The sequence below is a fragment of the Micrasema longulum genome, unplaced genomic scaffold (genome assembly GCF_059751315.1).
Source record: "Micrasema longulum isolate JH-2025_06_02 unplaced genomic scaffold, ASM5975131v1 h1tg000877l, whole genome shotgun sequence".
NCBI lineage: Eukaryota > Metazoa > Arthropoda > Insecta > Trichoptera > Brachycentridae > Micrasema > Micrasema longulum.
In genome coordinates, this window is record NW_028278069.1 from 91,879 (window position 1) to 110,540 (window position 18,662).

The 18,662-nt window shown below is 28.7% G+C and overlaps 1 protein-coding gene across 1 annotated transcript in view; it reads right to left on the bottom strand.

Annotated features, from left to right (window-relative positions):
• The window catches only part of Dh44 (corticotropin-releasing diuretic hormone 44), a 279,701-nt gene that overhangs the window by 67,204 nt on the left and 193,835 nt on the right, over positions 1–18,662 (bottom strand). Inside the window, exon 3 of the mRNA XM_088231369.1 lies at positions 4,624–4,657. The gene's annotated coding sequence lies outside the window, so the exon portion shown is untranslated. The remainder of the gene's footprint in view (positions 1–4,623; positions 4,658–18,662) is intronic.

Consider the following 18,662-nt stretch of genomic DNA (forward strand, 5'->3'; position numbering starts at 1 on the left):
ATTGAATATATGTTTGTAATGTATATGTTATATTTAAAATAAATTAATTAAATTGAATTGAATTAAAGTGTGTACTTTGCTCTGTTTCAATCCACTGCAACCTATGGAATATCTGGCTGGCATCCATTTTAAAGCCTCTCATAATTTCACAGAAATTATCATTGAGAAGATTATTCCGGCGCCCTCCAATATGCCCGCCAGAACAGTTGTTCCAATACATGGGGGTGCTGGATATGAGACAACTGTACCTAAAAGAAGCACTTACACACTTTTGGTCGAACAGTAAGGCGAGTTCTCAGCAAAATGTCCGTACGAGGTTTTTCCAGACCACAAAGTGTCATACCCAAAACCCGTACGACTTTACTCAGAGACATCTTTCATTTGCCGCACCGAGTGTTCAATATCTTGGAAGAGCGTATTAAGCTCTCAAGGACAAAAACTATTTTCAAGAGAGGAGTTAAGGACTGGATTTTCCTTAGTGGGAGGGATTTGAGTAGGAAACTTTTGATGATTTTCCGAATGTTTGAGTTTACTGTTTACCATATCGATTTGCCATATTACGTATGTTTTTTAAAATTATTTTTTGTGTTTATGATCCTATATGTGTGGTAATATACTCATGTGTCTGTATTAACTAATTGCTCGTTCCATTTCAACACAAGTCTTTTAGTACCATCGAGTTGGGAGTTATGTCTTAAATAAATGTTAATAATTACGTGTATGTAAATAAATAAATAAATAAAACATTCTAAAACGAGACAAGGGCTGTCGAGACTAATAAACGAAGGGCTGAAATTATACAAAACTAAACAAAAGTCTCAGATAACCTTTGTAAAAGAAGTTTAAAATATTGTCATTAACAACAGTACAATGTGAATTTAAAAAAAAAAAAAAAATTTGTTAAATTAATGTAATTCGTAAGGGTTTATGAATACTTAAGTAAATTTTTAATAAAAAACCCTTTTAATTATCAACGATTAAAAAAAAAAATTACAGGAAAAGAAAGTACAATATCTAAAGTATATTACAAATTACAATAATTATGTAAAATATGCAAATATATAAAACTACTGGTAGGTCAACGACTTCACAAATATGTTTTTTTTTTTTTTTTTAATTACCCATTTGGGTTGTCGCAAACGGATTAATATTTTAACTGAAATACATTGGCAAGCTAAATGGACTAATCAACCATTCACAAAACGGCATTAACTATTTCATTTTTATGTATCTACATTCCTCGATGCAATAAAGTTTCAGAAATACAATTATGGGCACAATAATAAATGATACAATACAATTCAAATTATTACAAAGAGTTAGACAATGGCAGTTTGAATAAATTTAAATCAAATTTTATAATTTAATTCAATATGATATTTCGTATGTTGATATTAAGGCTTTTTAGACTATTACCCGAGACGGTTTTATCATAAATTACAACGTTATAATTTCAATTGCAATATTAAAATGTCAATGAAAGCTCGTTGTTGCTTGAATTATTTATATACATTTATTAATACAACGTGGAACTTTTTCTTTCTGCTAACACGTCACTGAGCATAACCTGTGTCGAAGCATTAATTTATACTATTTTATGCTATCTTTTGTCTACAAACATTTGGACAAACTCAAATATTGTAATAAAACCAACTGGTCCAAGAAGAAGTTTAAAAATTGGAAAATTGTTTTCAGGCGTTGCCTAGTATGTGAAATAATTCAGTCAGATGAATTTCTTCACAACAATAAAGGTTTCAGCTCTAAACTTCACTAAAATCAACAAATGGAAGAATTGAAGAAATATAGATATTCAAACATAGGCAAAATGGTAAATGTTACACAGTGTGTAAAGTGGCCACTTAAACCAGCCAATGACAGGTCATAAGCCCTGTAAATGCCTAGACTTCCATATTCCCTTATTTAAGGTATTCTCCATCCCTGTTGTAATTTGTTGATATATCTAGTTAACTAAGTTACATTTGCATCTAAAATAATATGTATTTAAAAACAAAGTAAATAAAATTAGGTGAACCAAATCATTCAAACCTTCAACCGATTAATATGTGTTATCAAAACAGAAGTGTTTTATATGAATTTTTCTTTGGCTGTCATTTTTTTAATAATAATTACTGTACCGTTGCCACTACTAGACATTTTTTTTCACCACTTTCACAAACTCACACATATGTATCGTAATACAATAATTATTCATTCATTTAAATGAGGTTTAATTCCAGTCTATAAGTTTTTTGTAATATTATTACAAAGTAATTTTATAAATTTAAGAAACAGTGCAATACTAAAAAGTTTTTTATTCATATCCACACACACCCTCTTATACACTGTCACACAAATACACACCCTCATTCTATATTTATAAATGTTTATTGTATATTTGTTTTTGCACATATTTGTTCTTGTTTTTTTTTATTTGTACTTATTTGCTGTATAAATCTTGATATCTTAAATTAATTCAATATAAAAATACGTTTTGGTAAAGAAATGAATAGGTTCTCTTTTAAGTATGTTAAAACTAAACATTATCACCCTACATTCATAATCCACGGCAATTTGGCGTAATGTTGATAAAATAAAGCCATCTAATTTTTATAAATCATGAGAAGGTTCTAAAAATAAAATCTACAATATTAAGTTCAGAAAATGACAATAATTGTTTTTAATATTCTTAAAAAAAAGAGTACTTAGAAAAAGGAAATTAAAAATAGAAAATCGTAACATGGACGTAAACATTTTAACTGAAAACTTTCCCCTGACCAGTTCTGGGAGCCTCGCCATGAATTTTCTTTGAATTCGGTTTTGAAATTTTGTGATTCTTGCTCTATATTTATTTATGTAAACAAATACATACATATTACAATAAAATAATAACGTATTCCTAACTCTATGAAGCTCTGTGTTGAGTTGGAATACAACATGATGGAATGTGGAATCATGGACATTATAAAACAATAGCAAAAATAAAAATGGAAAATTATTCCAAGAGCATAAATTTCACTTAATATCTGGACAACTCGCTTAATAGTATACAAATCTATGCAATATCACGCAGCATTCTCCTGCAACGGTCTATTCCCTTAGCCAAAATCTAAACTTGTACACTTCTCCTGAAAATGCCTTTCGTTTTGGAGAACTTAATATGTTCACCCGGGACGTTGAAGACTCTTGGGACCATAAAAGAAAATTAATCCAAACAGAAGTCATACGCGTATTACTATTAATCAATTCAAATTACACGAAAACCTTGTAGAAGCATTCTGCGGGGATCTAAATGTGTCAATGACTCTTTTTTTTTTAAATGTCTAACGCCCAGTTCCTTCATTAATTGTAACAATTTGTCAGATGGAAAAGAAAGGGGACATCGAAGCATCACTCTAAGGATTAATTTTTCCGCATTTATTTGGGGGTTCATGATAGACGCCGTCCAACCTCCCCAGCTTATTATACCATAAGTTGCCAATGACTGGTAAAGAGCAAAATACACAGTTCTGAGAGTGCTAATGTTTAAGATGTTCCTAAGTAAGCAGAATACCAATAATCAAGTTAATCTGTCGAAGTGTTCAAATTTTTAATAAATTTTAAGTCTAACGCTTTCCCTGCCCTTTTAAAAAAAGACTTTTCATTAATAAGCAGGTACCTGGGTTAATTGAATTACAAAATTAAAAATTATTAATATTCAAATATTGATTTTCTGTTGGTACCTCGGTACTTGTTTATGGTTGAATTAAAAAACATAAAACAATCCATTTTCAAATACATAATTCTTTTTGCAAATGTCGAACTTGGCTCTTCTCACCAACAGGGGTGCACTTTATTTATGAATGCGATTTTCAAAAATGTAATGAATGTCAGTTAATATTATGTTACTATTACCAAAAATTCAGTAAAAAATGTGAAGAAATTATAAGGAAAGAATCTGATTGAGATACATAAAAAGCAAATATTGTTTATAAACATTCAAAAATAAACTTTTTTGGAAACAAAAAACCAACATCCTTCCATTTTTTTTGTAAATGCATTCTCGTCAAATGTAACCCTGGTAATTCGATGAAAAAAATATTTACGCTTCTAACTTTTTAGATTCGATTAAAAATGTTAATATCTACGAACACGCGCAGCGCAAAGATCTACATTTTGCTGAAAACCGCACGTGAATTGGTTTAGCCGTTTAGGAGGAGTTCAGTAACATCGCACGTACAGAAGAATTATATATATAAAGATTATTCGAAAATTAAAAAATAAATCTTCGATTTCTATATTTCAGTAAACACTCCAGCTAAAGGGGTTAATTCTACAAAATCTTTGATCTTGTGTCTTAAGACACACATTGTCGGTATTCTTCGGCATTTCTCGTCTACTTTCGACTCTTTTGCTCCATAGACGTCTTTACTTCATGATTTAAAGATGCTATGAAGAATTGTTCGCAGGTTTGTGGAAAAAATGTCTTTATGCAAGGAAGAATTTTTCCGACCTTTGAACACAAGGCACTGCTTATTAAGAATTTAATAAAGGGCTTGTGCATTTTGTTTTTGTCAAGATTTTTATTTGTTCAAACGGGATAATATGAATTAAAAAATATTTAATTATGTTTTTGTTTTGACTTACCGTTAGTTAAGTGTTGGAGTAGATGAACGGAAATCTGCAAAAATAAAACACGATTTATTATTTTCACAAATATTAAATCATTCCGTATGGAACGTCTTAAAATCTAAAGGGATATTTTACAAGAAAAAAGGCTGTAAATATGTATGGAGTCAGGACTATGCCGTGTTACCTCCCACACATCTTGAATAGACTACAATAGTACAATCAATAAAAATTAACCAAGAGTTATTTTGAAAACATAAAAAAAAAATAACTTTAAGAAATAATTGAGTTAAATTTTTAATTTGATGCAACAAAGAGGAAAAACATTTTTGAGAATAGAATATGGGAATGGGAGTCTAGGCAATAACAAGGCTTATGATCATAAATGGCCACTTTACATACTTTGTAATATTCACCATTCTGCCTATGTTTGAACATCCACATTTGCTCAACCCTTCCATCTGTTGACTTTTGTGAAGTAAAAGAGTTAAAACCTTTATCACGTGGGTGAGATTCATTCGGCTGAACCAATTCACCTAGTAGGCAACGCTTAAAAACAATTTTCTAATTTGTAAACTTCTTATTTTACCCGGTAGTTAATTCAACAATCCTAACTAACGTTGTATTCCTTTACAGTCATACACGGAAAATATAATAACAGCCATTTAAAACCATTAGAAACTGTTCAAAAAATTATAATAAAAATAATGCTTCACAAAAATCGCACTTTTTCCTCTATCCAATTGTTCCAAGAAGCAGAACTTTTAGACCTAAAACAAATATATTGTTTTCAATGTTTAAAATATTAATTTAAGAAATAAAATTTATTCACAAGTAATTTTAATACATCAAATCAAAGAAGGAATCGTGTGTTAGAAATACCTCATTGTAAAACGAAGCTCGCACATAGACTTGCATATTTTAAAGGCCCAAAATTTTTTAATTCTTTTTTTACTGATAATATTTCATTGATTCCAAACTTTTAAAATTTTCGGATTCAAACTAAAGATATGAACTCTTTTTTTCTATGATATGTTTTATAGCCCTTTAATAAATGATATTTTAATTTTTTTTTTTTTTTTAAAATATTAAAATATCATATATATTTTTTAATTATATAAACTAAAAACTATACTATAAAAAAAATACCATATAATCTTTTACAGAATATTTTATTTTCTCTTTTTTATGTTGCACAAAAATATTATAACTGTCCATTATTTATTGTAGGAGCAATAAATCATGAACATTTTACTACCCACGAACAGGCCATGCCTTTGTGGGATTTTTTTTTTACTATTTTTACTATTAATATGTATTTCATTGCTATGTTATTATGTTTAATTTTTTGAATACTCTGTTTTACCTTTATTGAATATTTTTTTTTTAGGTGTTCTGTTATTGTTGCGGTTTGATTACAAAGAAATGTCAATTTTTCACTGAATCAGTTTTAAAAAATTGATTGATAATGACACTAGTCTTTATAAGCAGTTTCGAGAAATGGGTAGGCGCTTCCACTGCCTTAAAATTGTATATTTTTTCGCGATTGGTGAAAAATAAGACAATACAGCCTTAAGATAAGTACACAACGAAGTTTTTGGCGTTCGCGAAACGACGCCATTACATTCAATGCAATCGCCTTTTGAATTCACGCTCGTTTCGACTCCTTGTTTACAAACGAAAACCTTAATGCATGCTGTGCTTAGGGCCTTTTGATAAACTGTGCAGGTCAACCAATGAACAAAATGACTCGCCTAGAGTCTGTATTGAATGCTGCAACGAGACTTATTTTCGGAATCTCCAAGTTCAGTCATATCACTCCACTACTTAGGGAATAGCACTGGCTACGTTTTCCACAGAGATTCAAATACAAACTCTTTTGGCTTATGTATAAATCACTCAACTCTGCTCCGGAATATCTAAGGGAACTATGCATTCCGGATGAACTAGCTGACAGGCGTCTCACGCTTAGATCAGCTACAGAGAGGAAAAGTAAGTTATTATTTACTTTCGAACAATGGAATTTTGAGTTTTATTTAATTGAAATCTATAACCTTCTTTCACTATCTTTTAAAACAATCAGTAACGAGAAAATGTTTAAAAAAGCTATAAAAAATGGATAGTGGAGCTAGGTAGAAGTAAAATGGATCGTCTCATTCACCCATACCAATATTGAATCAACTGCTCCACAAGTGTAAAGCTTATGTTAGGTTTTTGTTATTTTAATTGTGCGTTTTTTAATATGAATAATTTAGATGTACATATATACCTAGTTTTTAAAACAGTCAGAATATTTTGTTTATTATTTCTGTGAATTAAGTTAGTCTTCTTTGTTTATTCTCAAATGTAAAAACATTTCAAAAAGGATATTGTTAAGTGTCCTCGGCACGGTAACCCCATTGAGGTCACATTATTGTTATTATTAATTATAGTATGTAAGTGAAAAATATGAATAAATAAATACCTCTACACAAACAGCGCTCTAAATTTAGTGAACGTGCATTTGCGGTCGCAGGCCCTATGGCATGGAATGCTCTCCCAGCAGAGGTGTGAGGCAGTGAGAGTGAAGTGATGTTTCGGAAAAAACTTAAAATCGACTTGTTCTTTAAAATATTTAATTAAATCCGTAGCATGTGACAACAAAATAATTTTTTAAAATTAAATTACCAATTTAAAAGCATCAATTAAATTTATTTATCTATAGAACCACCATGTAAAGCGCCCTTGGGGTATTATATTACGAAAGAGGCGCTATATAAGTTATCCATAATAATAATATGTCGCTATGCGGGTGGCAGCAATGCATTTCCTCCCGCTGCGTTTCAAAGCAGATGTTTTACTGCAGATAACGTCATCCGCCAACTTGGTCATTATTATTACTACCTACGCTAATCTGTGATCTTTTTGATATTTAAAAAAGCTTTTGAGGACAAAAAGGAGTAGAAAATTTAAGGCTAATTCCGATTTTAACTACGGTAATATTAAACAGTCCGCCTCGTGGCCTAATGGTCGGCGCATTTGCCTACCATGCAAAAGGCTTCAATAAACCAGCATTCATCGTCATTCCCCTTTCAATAGGATACTGCATAAGTTAAACCGAATTCAGTGTTAACAAATTACAACAGGGATGGAGAATACCTTAAAGAAGGGAATATGGAAGTCTAGGCATTTACAGGGCCTATGACCTGACATTGGCTGGTTTAAGTGGCCACTTTACACACTGTATAACATTCACCATTTTGCCTGTGTTTGAACATCCGTATTTCTTAAACGTTCCATTTGTTGATTATAGTGAAGTTACATAGGTGAAACTTTTATTGTTGTGAAGAGATTCATCTGACTGAATTATTTCAAGTACTAGGCACCGCCTGAAAAAAAAAACAATTTCTATACTTTAGTTTTACAATTTTAAACTTTTCAAGCGTTCGCGTTACTTAGTATGTAGGTGAAATAATTCAATTAGATGAATCTCACCCGCATAAATAAAGGTTTCAACTCTTTAACATCACAAACATCAAAAGATAAAAGCATTGAAGTAATATGTATTTCATTGCTATGTAATTATGCTTTATTTTTTAATACTCTGTTTTATCACTTATGTTTATTGTAAAAAAACATAATTTTTTTTTTTTTTTTTTTTTAATATGTAACTCCTGGGAATGTAATTCAACGTATTATACTAGTAAAATACTTTGTGTTATATGATTTATAAATAATATATATATATGTTTGAATATGGGTGGAATGGTGAATGTTACAGTGTGTAAAGTGGCCACTTAAACTAGCCAACGATAAGTCATAAGCCCTGTAGATGCCTAGACTTCTATATTACCTTCTCTAAAATGTTCTTCATCTCTGTTGTAAAATGTAACTAAATACGTATCAGTAGGAATCCATAGTTATTTTACCATATTATTGGTAAATTTGACCATATATTTAAATAAATAAACAAAATTTGATAAACTAAAAGCAGTTTGTGCTGCTGTTTGGGTAGAAATTTTCATTCCGTAAACATTCCACTTTCCATGGCCTCGAGGCCTGTTCTGAATTCTGAACAGTTATCCATAATATAATATTTATTACCGCAATACTATACTCCTGGCCTCATGATATTATCTTGTATCGTGTTATGTTAATAAAAAACAATAATTTGTATTTACCATATTCTCGCATGATTTCTTCGTCTATATTGAGATGAATTTATTGGAGCGATCATAGACATAATATGTACGATACGATCACTGAATCAAATTCAATTATAAACACCTCTCTCCCGCTTCCACTCCCACAAAGTCTACTGTAATTCATTGAGTCTTTCTAATTTTGTTATAATAATTTTCTATGTATAAATGTGCCCATAAAAATGCCCATTGGTCGTTTATATAAATGAATAAATAAATATGTTCATACTACTACTACTACTACCATCTCGCCTTTTCCCCGTAGGGATAGACAGAGAGAATGGACCGCCACACACGTCTATCCTGGCATACATTCCTAGCTTCTTCCACATTCATACATGCCCTTCGGTTCCGTCTGCTTTTGACATGACCAGACTTAAGATTTTGATTTATCTGATCATGCCACGTCTTCCTCTTCTCTCTCTAAGTTTATGTGAACAATATGCTACATCGGGCATTAAAAGATTAAAAAATACAAGAATGTAAGAAAAACAATAAATATCAATTCTTGTGAATATCTTTGTTATATAATTATGAAAGTTGCGGAAACAATTATGGCTATAATTTTTTTTTTGTAAAAAAAAAAAATCACCATTTGAACTTTAGCTAAAATACACTTTTGACAGAATATGTGCAACTGACTTTTGGTTTCAAATTTTATCGAAAAATTTTTCCTTGGTGGCGGACTATAAAATAAATTAATATGACTGGCATGTATATAATGTAATAAACTAGCCGCTGAGTGATAAATACATTTCAAATACCTTTTACACACCGATTATCGATAAATTACGGATCATCTACATTAATATTATTTAGAAACATCGTTGGTCTGTTTTTCAACATTATCTATATTATGTGATTTTATTATTTATTTATTTATTTTACAGAAACAAATAGTCGACAATGATATAATAACATTAAAAAGGTACGGTTTAAAGACAGACCAGCGAAGTTTCTAAATAAATAGTACACATATTAAATTGTGGTACAACAAAAGGGTGTGTTTATGTGTATTTGTATAAGAGTAAGTGTAACGATGTGTTTGCTTGTATTTGTGTGGGATTAAGTGTTCAGGTGTGTGTAAGTATGCGCATCATTAAATAACAAGTGGAATCGTATCGCAGCCAGAAATAATTAGTGTTCATTTATTTTTTAATAAATTAAGGGGCTTGTTAAATATATTAATATATGAAAAAAAGCATTTTAGTTAGAGCAACAACGACAGAGGAAAGAGTGTTATGCATAGTTAGTGCTACAGATTGGCAGATGGAATAAATACTTATTTCTTGCCACGCGAAAGGGGGACATTAAGATTAATTTTGGAGAGTAGGTTAAAAGAGTCTACTCAATTATTAAATAATTTATAATTAATATTAATTGTCCCGTAAAGTCAACACGATAAATTATTTTTTTATAATTCGTTGCCCAAAAAAAATTATGTTTAAAACTCGTTTATCTATCGTAGCTGCTCCAAATTTAATTTACTTTGTCCGCATTTAGATATTTTTAATACAACATTTTGGGACTTCAAAAAAATTTTTTTTGAAACTTTGTTAAATGAAACATTTGTCAGTGTGTAATAAGTTTATGTTCATTCAAATATGTTTATTTTATCATGATATCAAAATTTTGAACTGGTCAACTATATTAAAAAAATCCCTCTCCTCCACTCCTCCACTCTATTTCCTCATCCCTTAACCTTCTTACGAGCTCTTTTTTTTCTCATGTCTTATATAATATATTATTTTTCTCTTTACTGTGTAACATGTTTTCTCATTATATTTGTGAAAAACTTTAACTAGATGTATGTACTATTTTTTATATTTTATGTTCTTACATAACAACTGTTGTTTTTCCTTAATAAATAAAAAAAATAATAAAATAGCATAATTCAGATATAGTGCGTCTATTTTCAAGGGTAAAAAATCCATTTTGTTTAACAAAATGACCATGAGTGCAAAGCGTTTTATTGTTTTTATAATCTAGGTATTTTAAAATTTTTCGGTGAACATTTTCAATCCTTTCTATGTTTGTTATGTATTGTGGGCTCCACACAACGGATGCAAACTCCAAATTACTGCGTACAAAAGTGTTGTAAAAAGTTTTTAATGTATTTGGTTTTTTAAAAGGTTTGGAAATTCTGAAAATGAAGCCCAGCATTTGGTAAGCTTTTTCAACAATAGAATTTATATGCGACCCGAACAGCAATCTATTGTCAAGAATAACTCCTAAATCTCTAATCTCGCTACACCGTGATATGGAATGTTGAATTTGAATTGTTGAAAATTTATCATTGTTGAATGTATGTTTTTTTAAAATAAATAAATAAAATATACCTATTTATCAATAATTCGGTATATAAAATACATGTTGTTTGTAAAAGATAATCAGAGAACTTTTTACTGTTTGCCAATAATTGCAATATGAATCCACAAGCTTGTAAATGTAGAACAGTGTACACTTTAAACCCACAAGCATGCTACAGAAGATAATACTATGGATAATGCAGAATGAGCACTTTCCGTAATTGTTAGACGGTAAGGTAACGAGTAATAATCTTTGCTCAAGTAATTTATTAACAAACATCTAGACATTAATAAACTCCACAGCGTAGAGCTTCACTGATTTGAGTACCTATTAACAAACTAAAATTTGGTAGGGTGTCCAAAAAAAAAACTTTTTTTTTGAAAATTTGTTGCAACAGAGAGGGAAAACATTTTTGAGAAAAGAATATGGAAGTCTAGGCATATACATGGCTTATGAACTGTCATTTATTTATTCAAAATTCCCCTCGTTTAAATATAAGTGAACTCATTTAGTTATTTTTTTATTTTATTAGGTAAACAAACAGTTTGTTCACAAAAATTGCCAATTACTTTGTATATTAGTATAAGACACTCATGCACACACCAAAAAAATTGTTTACACTTAAAACAATAATTTAAATTATGTTCAATAAATTAAATATAAAAGAAACGAAATATTTTTTTTTGTATATAATACTAAAGTTAAATATCTGCTTCTCTCAAATTTCTATAATTTTTTACCAAAATTTACATATATTGTCACAAAAAATATCAGCCTCGGTATATATATTGTTATATTGGTCGCGTATTCCAGGTATTGTAGATTGTTTAAAATAGTTTGTTGATGCGTTTTTGTCTTGTCGGTCTAGATGGCACACGGAATGGAAGTCTTTCAAGTAGGTTAGAAAAATCAATTTTATTATTTATTAATTTGAATTCGATGTTTAAGTGAGTTTATTCCATGGTACTTCATACTTTCAGCATGGTTAGAGAAGTTAATATTTAACCGGTTCTCAACTTATTAAGGCTTTTTAGGCTGTGCTCATGTCAAACCAGTATAATTAACCACAAAAAATACGTATGAAAATGAAATAGGTTAAATTATAAATTTAAGTTATGTGATGCAATAGAATAACAATCCAAAAAAACAAGGTATAAGTAACAAATAACAAAATTCCGAAGAATTCAATTTTAAAAAAATAATTAGACAAAAATATTAAAATATAAATTTTACAAAGTTATATTCATATATCAAATATACAAAATAACAGTATCATTGAAATCAACAAAATAAAAGTATAATAGTAAAATACAGTAGTATTGAAAAAAAACAAAATAATAGTATCATTGAAATCAATAGAAAAAGAATATATATATATAAACATAATTAAAATTAAATTTAGATATGGTTTCTATTAACTCACTCTACAGTGTAGAAACAAATACGAGTAATAAATAATATGTCAAATAAGATTGAGTACTAAATTAAATAATACAAAAATACATAATGAAAAAAAATAAAAAATGTCAAAATATTTAAAAAGAAAATAAAAGTAAAAGTATAAAAGGAATGCAGATATGTATTTTTTTTGCAAATTGGCTGATTTTAGTGGCCACTTCACACACTGTATAACATTCACCATTCTGCCTATGTTTGAACATCCACATTTCTTCAACTCTTCCGTCTGTTGACTTTTGTGAACTAAAAGCGCTACTTTTTATTGATTTAGTTATACTTTATTTTTTAAATAAACAAGGGTAAAGAGACGCGTAGTGTCTTGTTGGGACATTATCAAACTAACTTGAATATTTACAAAGTTTCCTTAACGATAATTGCTTTGCAAAAAATAAGATAAGTTATTATAAATAAGCATGTAACATTTATGAAAATCTTAAAACCTTTTTTTACAATTTCAACTTTACAAACGATAGCGAAAGTTTCTTGACTATTAGCATTATATTTTTCTTTATCTTTTTTTCTTAGTTTTTTTTGTCACTGACGCAGGTACTTGCTTTTGAATAACTATTTTGGTATTCAATTTCTTTGTTTATTCTTAACTAATCTGAAGTTGCTCCGTATAAATAAGATCCATTAGCAAAAACATTTTTTTTATATACAGTAGTTGACAATAATATTTTTGTTTTTTTACTTGTTAATTTAACTTTTTTTTGCAAGTGGAGAGATACGGAGTACACCAGGAGCCTTATGCTGGAAAGATGCGACATTTTGTAACCCACTCGACAATAGTCGATTGGGCATCTCGATTGCTTTGTCATAATGATATTCTTGAAAACTCTCCGACAATTTAATCACAAAACGAAAGTGGCAACACTAACATACCCGTATTTATCTATGGCCTGTGGCTCTTCTGCCACACGTAAACTTTTATTGTTTCTTGTCAGACTTCTTCCGTTGAATATTTTGTGAATGGAATATTTTGAAAAAATATAAGAAAATGTTTTACTGAGACACTGCAACATTTATATTTATTATTTGCCTTTGACATAACACACATCTATATGTTACATATATTGTCACAAAAAATATCAGCCTCGGTATATATATTGTTATATTGGTCGCATATTCCAGGTATTGTAGATTGTTTAAAATAGTTTGTTGATGCGTTTTTGTCTTGTCGGTCCTAGATGGCACACGGAATGGAAGTCTTTCAAGTAGGTTAGGAGAATCAATTTTATTATTTATTAATTTGAATTCGATTTTTAAGTGAGTTTATTCCATGGTACTTCATACTTTCAGCATGGTTAGAGAAGTTAATATTTAACCGGTAGTCAACTTATTAAGGCTTTTTAGGCTGTGCCCATGTCAAACACACACATCTATATGTCATATGCATTTAATGGATTTTAAAAACATATTGTATGATATACGAGTATATCTCAAATACGACGAGCGATAAAATAATTTTAAAATCATGTTGCTAGTGAAACATCATTTGATAATGGATGAAAAATAAGTACAGTTGTATTTGTTGCATATTTGTTGATACGTCACCATTAAAATATTGATCAGTGTAGTAAATTTTAAGTTAAATACATCAAAAATACATACTCGTCATTCAAACATAAATGACGATCGTTTTACAAGAAGGAAGTTTGACAGCTGAAGTAACGATGTCGCATTTTTTTATATATTTTTTTATTATATTGAAAACATATTATACATAATTATATACAATATTCCCAAGGAGTTTTTTTTTAAAAAAAACTCATTTAGGGACAAACAGATAACAATTTTTTTAAAGACGTTTTTAAATTTTAAACTATTATATTATTTACAAAAGCAGAAAAATTAAAATTATGATATACTACAAATTAAAAAGGGTATGAAAAATACTTGAAAATAACAAAACAAACAGAATACAAGGCATGGAAATAAATTCAAAATAATGTTTACATTATGCAATCTGGGAAAGAAAATTGAAAAAGTTTAAAAATTACATGTATGTATATATACATACTGAACTAGTACAAAATAAAATCATTTTTTTTAATATGCATTCGATTGTCAATATCGAGTGCTTTGTGGCACTCGAGATAAAGTCGATTAGTTTTCAATCGACTGCATTCGTATGGGTGGTTCAAGAATGCTGTCACTCGTCGAATTACGGAAGTCGCATACGATTCTAAAGACGAATGAGTCCAGCATAAGGTCCCTGTGCTTTTTTGACATTGTTCTCTAAATTATGTAAAAAAAAAACTATAATTCGACTTGTAATTATTTTGGTTTTACCATAACAATATAATTTGGGTCCTTTTCACAGAATGTTGTACAAAAGAAACAATAACTTATCTTTTTTTGTTGTTTTGTACACCATTTTGTACACCGTTTTGTGATGGTATTTGTTACAATCAATAAAATTGTTTAGAATCACTGAAACTCAATTTTCACACTGTTAAAAAAAAAACATATATATTCCATGCATTCTGTACAAAAGTTTTATACATTTGAAACATGTGAACCGCATTATTTGTTCAAAACTCATCCAGCTCTTTTTAAACTTTTATTCTCCAGAGGTTCGCAGATTTATAAATGTAATATTATTCCGCCTACACAACGTATAGTTCACGAGTATGTGATGTTCCTACCAAGATGTTTCTACCCTTAAAAGTTTTTAAAATATATCATATGTAATGCCTTTGTACCCGACATTTAATAAACGTTTCAGTTTGATGAAATTCCACTTTTCACAATCAAACTTTCTTCCAAAAAGACATGGTTTATTTTAATATGAATTTTTATTATTTTTTTTATTTATTTATGTATTCATTCAAAATTACAAAATTAAATATTTATGAACTTATTAAGGCTTTTTAGGCTATGCCCGTGTCAAGCTACAATAAATAACAATAAAAATACATAGTAAAATTAATTAGATCAAATTATAATGACATAGAATCACAATAATCAAATTCCAAAGAATACAATGCAAAAAAGATAATCAGAAATAATTACACAGAATCACAATTATCAAATTCCAAAGAATACATTGCAAAAAAGATAACCAGAAATAATTTTTAAAATATAAATTATACAAATTAAGAATCACACATAATCAAATATACAAAATAGTGGTATTATTAAAATCAACAAAATAATAGTAAAATATAGTAGTATTAAAAAAAAACAACACAAAATAAGAGCATGATTTAAATCATCAGAAATATATATATATAAATATATAAAAGCATAATTGAAATGATAATTGAGTCATGTTTTCTAGAAATTCACTCAATTATAGTAATAAATATAAGGAATAGGAGCAATAAATCATATACCAAATAAAAGTACGTACTAAACGAAATTATACAAAAATACATAATGAGAAAAACATAAAAATTATCAATAAAATTGTTTTTAACCACTTTTTTTCTACCGGCCGGTTTCAAAGCTATACAATTTTCTTCATTAAGGTATACTTAACTTATAAATCCTTTTTTATTTTATCAGTGTGTACTAAATATTAATGAAATCTGAGGAAAAAAATGTGTTTTATGATTTATTTTATTTTACTTACAACTTAGAAAAAACATAGTCATTCATACTGATAATTGAAGACATGAATGAATGAAGGCGTTATGTCGCATTTATTTTAATGTACTTGTTAACATAAATGATTTTATGAACAGCCCTTTCACATAAATCAAACATCTCCAAAAAGTAGCAGAAAACCGATTTTGAAAGCGTCCATCAGTGTTCAAAACTTTGACCACAGATATCTCTGCTTTTTGTTTTTGTGACATATCACCTTTATCTACTTATGTCTTAAATTAAAACAAATATTGTTGCGTTAAAAAACAAAATATTTTCTTAATATTCTGTGAAAAGAATGTTTATATTAAGTGTAGCAAAAAATATAAATAAATATTTTAAAAAAGCAGTTTACGTTTTCTATGAGGGTAATTATTAAGATTTAATTAAAAATAAGAAATACGCCCTCTGTGTCATCCACACGCATTTATATATATCCTTACACATATATATGTATATGTTTAGATATAAAAATATACATATATATATATATATATATATACGTAACTACATACAAACATATGTATATACATATGCACCACATACTGTAATTAATTTATTCTCGTACCCACCGAAATTAAAAAACGGTGATTAACGAATTACAACAGAGATGGAAAATATTCTGGAGAAAGAAATATGGAAGTCTAGGCATTGACAGGGCTTATGACCTGTCATTGGCTGGTTTAAGTGGCCACTTTAGATAAAAATCAAATATTAGCGTTCTAATAATTTACCCAAATATTTAATTTGTAATGGCCATTTTCAACGAGTTGTAAATAACTCGCTATTAGAAAATGGAAACAAGTTGGGGTAGAGTGAGATTTGAACCTCGGACCCCTAATCCGTGAGTCCGAAACACGGGACCACAACCCGATACCATTTTGAACATTCACCATTTTTGCCTGTGTTTGAAAATCCATGTTTTTAAATTTTTCCATCAGTTGATTTTACTCCATATAATTTGCCAAACTCTCAGCGGAAGGGGTGATAGTTAAAGAGTCAAATTAAATTCAAATTGTGATACACAAAATTGAAAATCTAAATTTTTTAAAAGAGTAGCTTGATATTATTGTTATCAAAAACATTTTCCACTTTGTGGTATGATATTTTACACATATATGTTTATAAATTTGTATAAACCACTTTAATTTAGAGTTAAACTTCGACCGGTTTCGAGGTTACTACCTCATCGTCAGGAATTAAACTAACTTATAATTACTCGCATTGCTATTTATACTGTAAAATATTGTATGAGAGAGACAAAAAACTGAAACGAAGTGAGAGAAAGAAGATAAAAAGAATCATTTAGGGAATATTTTTAAAAGAGGACTCGAAGTTAAATTTAATTGATTATTTATTATTTGAAGTTTTTGATTAATGGCTTTACTAATTTCTAATCGTTCTAAATTGTCTGAACGAAAACCATTTTTATTGACATGCAAAATGTCTACACCCGTTTCTTGATTAAAATTATGGTTTTCGGATATAAGAAGATTTGCGAATTCTGATAAGTTATTATTACTGAGACATTTTATATGTTCTTTGATTCTAACTTTACGTGAAGTTTTTCCAATATATAAATTTTGGGCAATTTGAACAATTTAATTCATAAATTCTCGAATAATTAAATGTATCATTCTTATCTTTACAATTTGATAATATTTTACATATTTTTATTATTCGTATTAAAAGCTGGCCTTATATTGTTAGGTAAAATTTGAGCGATATTATTAGAAAATGAGTTAATTTACAAAATTCTACGCCAATTCTCATTATTGTTAGAAATATTTTGTTAACTAAATAAAAAAAATTCCTATAGTTTATTTTAAGTTTTTTATTCAAAATATTATTAATTAAATTTGGTTCATAATCATCATTAAAAGCAATACTAGTATTTAATTCTAAGTCAAAATTATTTTTATTTTGAGATATTGAGGTAAAACGATGTATCATCTAATGAAAAGCAGAATGTTTATATGATAAAGGATGATTAGAAGATTTAAGAATTATCGTATCTGTAAATGTCGGTTTTCTAAATATTTTAAACTCAGTTTTATTTTTTGTATTAATTAAAGTTAAATGTAAAAAGTTAAGTTGTGAATTTGATTCAATTTCCAGAGTAAATTGTATTTTTTGATGGAAGGAATTGAATAAATTTAAAAGTGAATTGACGATCTGAGCCAACTGAAAGTAAATATTTGCCAAATTTCATAAAATAACAAATATGAAAAAAAATCGAATAACTAGTACAGGATCAAAAATATGTTTTGTATCCAAAGGAGTTGATTCAAGTCTAAGGGGTTAAGTATCTTGATGGATTTTCGGCTAAGACATTATGTGAGAATTAGTGACAAATTATTTACCTTGTAAATAGTGAGAGAGAAGCATCAATTACATGCGGCTAGACAATTAAAATAAATTGATTTAAAATAATTATTATTCACGTCACGTAATGTACGGTCTACCGAATCTACAACATTTAAACCTCACGTTTTATCTAATATTTAACAGAAAATC